Genomic DNA, 6,000 nt, shown 5'->3' with positions numbered 1-6,000 from the left:
CTAAGTGCAGTAGCCTTCTAGCTGCTTTCCATGCTCCCACCGAGCCCTGGCTTCTTCTTTTCTCAGCACAACTGCCAGAATGCTCTCCGTGACATCCGTGTCGGGTCACGTCACTCCTCTGCTCAGAACTCCACAGTGCTCCCCATCTCACTTGGATCAAGTGTCCAACTCCTTAAAACAGGGACGGGGATGAGGCCCATTCCATCTGCCCAGAAGGCAACTTTCTGACCTCCTCTCCTGCTTGCACCCCACCTCACTCTGCTGTAGTCATACCGATGCCTCGCTTATCTGGGAACTTACCAGCTACACTTGCCACCTTATCTGCGATGGCTCATTCTTCTACCTGGAACCCTCTTCTCTAAGAGGTTTCTGCATGGGGCACGTGGGGGGCTCAGTTACACGTCTGCCTTCGTCTCAGTCATGATCCCAGGGTCCTGGGATTGAGCCCTGTGTTGGGCTTAGTGGGGAGTCTGCTTCTCCTTCTCCCTCCACCCCAGCTCCCCTCACCCCCACTCATGCTTTCTCTTTCGCTCTATCTCAAATAAATAAATAAATAAATAAATAAATAAATAAATAAATAAAATCTATAAAAAACAAAAGAGGGTTTGGCATGGCTCACTCCCTCACCTTCCTCAAGTCTTTGCTCCCCTGTCCCCGCCTGAAAGTGGTCTACCTACCCTGGCTGTTCTATTTAAAGAACTGTGATTGCCCATTCCTACATTTTCTTTCTTCCTGTGGCACTTAGCATATTCTGACATGCTACACAGTTTGCTTACTTATGACCTTTGTTGTTTATTGTCTGTCTCCTGCTAAATACAAACTGGTTTCTTGGCTCATGTATTTTATTTTTATTATTCTTTATTTTTTGGCTGATGTAGTCAGTGCCTAGAACAGTGCCTGGCAGATAGTAAGCTTTCAGTAAAATTTGCTGAGTGTTGAGTAAACAGGTGACACACAGCTATGGTTTTTTTTTGAACCCTGGCTATGTGCCAGGCACTCCAACGTGCACTGTGTGGTCTTGGCACTCCTGGATGACAGATGAAGAAATTAAGGTTTAGAGAGGGCAAATGACAAAGCCAGGCTCCCACGGTAGCCAAGCTCGGAGCTGAGCTCAGGACTCTTGAGTCCAGAGCTCTTGTTTCCTAAGCTCTCCATTATTGTGGTCCTGCAAATAAGTAAGCTGTAAGGCCAAGAGTGAGTTCTTTCTGTTGTGGTCCCAGTCCAGCTATGGAGAAGCACACTGGCTTGTGACATCTCCAGGGGTTACATGACTATGTGTGTGGAAGCAAGATGGGTCCCACAGGTTCCTTCCCCTACTCCAGACTCATGCTGAAGGAAGGGTTAGAGTGATGGGCAAGGACATGGCCGTGTGTCTGGCTTGCCCTAGAGTATTTTGGCTACTTCTGAAGATGTTGGGCATATTTGTAGAAAAGAGACAGCATGGGGCAATAGATTTGTTTCTTGCTCACAATACCTTTTAAACAAGGATTGGCTGGGATCTCTATTAATTTAAGACCCAGGCTGATGGAACAGCCACCATTTGGAAAATTCAGGTCATAATTTCTACTTACATCTCATACGTCACCATCCCAGCCATAAGTGAAACAGGAAGCACAATCTTGCCAGGCACCCAGAAGGCCAAGAATGATAAATATTTCTTAGGTCCATGTCCAGTGTGACTGAGTAAGCTTCTGTTGGACCGATCCTCTTACAGATGACAGTGATCAACTCTGGACAAAATGTAAAAAACAATTACCTGAGGTCCCTGGAGAGTGAACAAAAGCAGGCAGATAGTGGGAAGGAGTTGGCATATGGAAGATGGAAAAGACATGAAGAGAATTTCCTGTTTATTATGGCTTTTGAACTGAGGGAAGATCCTAACTGGTACTATTTAAAATGGTTAAAATAGAGGCACCTGAGTGGCTCAGCTGGTTAAGCATCTGCCTTCAGCTCATGTCATGATGCTGGGGTCCTGGGATTGAGCCCCATCTTGGGCTCCCTGCTCAGCGGGAAGTCTGCTTCTCCCTCTCCCCCTGCCCCTCCCTCCCACTCATTCTCTCTCTCTCTGTCTCTCTCAAATAAATAAATAAATAAATAAAATCTCAAATAAATAAAATAAAATAAAATGGCTAAATACTGATAGAAAGCTAATAGCTTTATTAGCTTGAAGAGCCACGGGATAAGTTTTGGGCGCCCACAATGCTGGAAAGTAAGGGAATAAATTCCAGAAAAGAGCTAACGAAGAAGGGCTCCAAATTCTGGGAATAAATGCCATCCAAATCTCAGGCTGACCCCACATGGATGCGTAAGACGACATAAGTGAATCTAGTCACAAACATCTCTACATTTTTTCAGAGAGTGTACACACACAAGCAGGGGGAGGGGCAGAGAGAGAGAGAATCTTAAGCAGACTCCACACTTAGTACAGAGCCCACCATGGGTCTTGATCTCATGACTCTGAGATCACGACTTGAGCCAAAACCAAGAGTCGGACACTTAACTGACAGAGCCACCCAGGTGTCCTGCATCTCTGCATTTAGGAAAAATAAAAGTGAGATCAGGCTGTACTTTTCAAAATCTCATTTTCAGCTAACAATTTTCTGTGAATGTTTTCCATATTCCACATACATTCTTCTAACTTATTATTTAAAAAGATCATTTATCTTTTGAATAAGTAAACATTCACATGGTTCAGTTAAAAAAGTATAAAAGGCTATATAATGAAAACTCTCTTTCCCAACCCTGTCCCTTTTCCCGTTACCTTTTTCAGAAGCAACCAAATATTACACCCCCCTTGCCCCTTTTTGGGGGTAAATCCTTCCTGAGATATTTTATGTATATCCAAGCAAATACATATACCTTGCTCACATTGTACACAAATGGTTCATATCGTAACAGAGCTCTGTAGCTTACTTTATTTTTCTTTAAAGATTTATTTATTTTAGAGAGGGAGAGTGTGAGAGCACGAGCAGGAGGGACAGAGGGAGAGAGAGAGAGAGAGAATCTCAAGCAGGCTGCACTGAGCATGGAGCCCAAGGTGGGGGTCCCTCTCACCACCCTGAGATCACGACCTGAGCAGAAACCAAGAGTGTGAGGCTCACCCGAAGGCACCATCCAGCCCCCGCACCTTACTTTATTAACATAATAATATATCTTGCGGATCACTACAGACCAATATATATAGTTTCCTCATGTTTAAGGGCTGCCATAGAATTCTGTTATAAGGGACCCCTGGGTGGCTCAGTCAGTTAAGCATCTGCCTTTGGCTCAGGTCATGATCATGATCCCAGGATCTTGGGATTGAACCCCGTGATGAGTTCCTNNCTCCTCGTTCAGCAGGGAGCCTGCTTCTCTGCCTGGCCCCTGCCCCGCTTGTGCTCTCTGACAAATAAATAAAATCTTAAAAAAAAAAGAAAAAGGATTCTGATATAAATGTACCTTAATTTATTTAACAAGTCCCTGCTGCTCAGCACTTAGGTGACTTTGAGTCTTCTGGAATTTCAAAAAATATTACCATAAATAACCTTCTTTCACACTGGGGCAATGCGGCTGTAGGATCAAGTTCTTGAAATGAAATGCCCCATTAAGAGATACCTGCGTTTGTAATTCTGAGAGATGTCAAATTGCTTTCCGCAGGCTTTGTATAGGTTTATAGATGCCTCCTTGTAAGTACACAGAAAGGCTTGTTACCCCATCATCATCAACGAGTTGGTTAAAAACATTTTCCATCTTTGCTGATGTGATTGATAAAAATGGTGCTTTCAATTTTCAACCTCTCATTATAGGTGAGGTTGAGTATCTTTTCACATGATTGAGAGCTTTTGATATTTCTTTTTTTATCCATAACTATTACCCCTTTTCTTTCAGACCATAGGCTTTTTCCCACAGAGTCTTTCTGTATCAGGACATTAGCCTTCTATCCGTGAGTATGGATCACAAATATTTTCCTCAACCTGTCACTTGCTTTATAACTTTACTTACTGTATTTGTGCCGTGCAGTTTTTATGTTATTGTTGTATTTTTCAGTTTTCCATCCTTCTAGATGTTATTTCATAATTAGAAAGGGCTTCCGTATTCTTATTATGCAATAAATGTCCCATGGCCTCCTCTCATGCCTTTATGATCTTATTGAGCTAGTAAACATTTTTTTCGGGTGTCATTTGTGGAGTGTGTACCCCATTTAATTTTTTTCCAAGGGATATTCAGTTCTTCCGGTCCCACATGTTGATTTTTTTTTACGTGTATAGTCATGTCATCTCAAAATACAGTTTTTCTTCTTTTCTGTGCTTTATGCCTTTTCTTCTTCTTCTTCTTCTTCTTTTTTTTTTTTTAACCTCATTGTACTTACCAAAACCTCTAGCGAAATGTTGGCTAAAGTAGGGAGAGTGGGCTTCTTTGCCTTGTTCTTGACCTTACATGTGAGCAAACAGGTTAAGGATGGGCTGGCTCTGCATTGCCAATTACTCTCCACAAAGTTGATGCCAATTCGAACCGCTCTGCCGTGCTTGGAGTTGCCTAGGAAACCGTAACCATTAAGTATGATGTTAGCTGTAGGTTCTAGATGCCCTTTATCACATTTAGAAAGTCCCCTTCTATTCCTAGTGTGGTGAGAGTTTTTATCATGAATTTTGACAAGTGCTTTTTCCGTATCTATGGGGATGATCGTATGCTTTTTTTTTTTTGCCTTTATTCTGTTAATGTAGTGAATTATATGAATTTATTTTTGACCCTGAAGTCAACCTTGCATGTCTGGAGTAAACCCCACTTGGTCATGACTTACTATCCTTTTTATATATTGCTTGATTCTCTTTGCTAATACTTGGTTAAGGAATTTTATATTATGTTCATGAGGGATATGGGCCTGTCACTGCCTTTCTTGACATCTATAAGTCAAGTCTTGCTATATACTGATTTGAGATACCACTTTAGTCATATACTAAATTTCTGTTCATATCTGAATCCATTTCTGGATTTTATATTATATTCTGTTCCATTAATATTTGCCCTTATCTTCTTATTGTTAATGGGTGCATTGTTGGATATTTAGGAATTAGGTTATTTCCAGTGTCCTGCTATCACAGAAAAGACTGTAATAAACAGTATTTTGGCTAGATCTTTTCCGACTCCTTGATTATTCCCTAGTATAAACCTTAGAAGTTGAATAAGTGGGTCAATGGGTAGAAGGAAGCAGAAAAGGATACAAATGCTTTTTTCCTTCATGCCTTCCAGTGGCCCCTCCCACCCCTCCCATCCCACCCATGCCTTCCATTGACTGAACCTAAGCAGAAGCAAGATGGCAAAGACATCTGGGAAAGTCATTTGCAAGATCCAGCTCCCACTGAGACAGAGAAGCAGGGCCAGTATCAAGGACATTGGATCTGTGCAGTTGTACGGAGCCCCGTCCTTAGAGAAGCCCCTGCTGTCACTGTCTTGAAATTTGTAATACTTTCTGAGCAAGGGGTCTTGCATTTTTATTTTGCACCAGCCCTGCAAATTATGTGGTTGGTCCTGCCGAGCAGAGCACGGAGGGACAAGAATGGAGCTGAGAGGAAAATGCCAGGGCTGCTCTGTTGCCAAATTGCTCTTCACAAAGTTTATGCCAGTTTGAATTACTTGCCAGTGTAGGGAGTTGCCTGGGAAACCACAAATTCATTATGGTGCCGATAGGGAAGTTCTTAAGAGTTCCCCTAAACAGTCTCCAGCAGTAGCAAACACAAGAGCAGAGAAGTCAACAAGTTGGTTCTCTGCTCTTCCGTGACAGGGAGTCTGACTAGAAACACTCCCTGTGCTCCAATGTGTAATCTCCCCCCTCACCCCTAAAGGAGAAAACGGATCTGACTGGGGAGTATACTGGTTGTCTCAAAATTCATATATTATTGCTTTGCTTTTGTATATCTGGTCTATCATTAAATTTATCTTTTATTGCTCTTTCTATAACTGTTGTAGAGGAAATGGTGGGTCACTCAACAGCACTTGGGGGTTGGGCTTCTAGACCTGCTC

Source organism: Ursus maritimus, unplaced genomic scaffold, assembly GCF_017311325.1.
Source record: "Ursus maritimus isolate PB19 unplaced genomic scaffold, ASM1731132v1 scaffold_34, whole genome shotgun sequence".
Lineage (NCBI taxonomy): Eukaryota > Metazoa > Chordata > Mammalia > Carnivora > Ursidae > Ursus > Ursus maritimus.
This window is presented reverse-complemented; position numbering follows the sequence as displayed.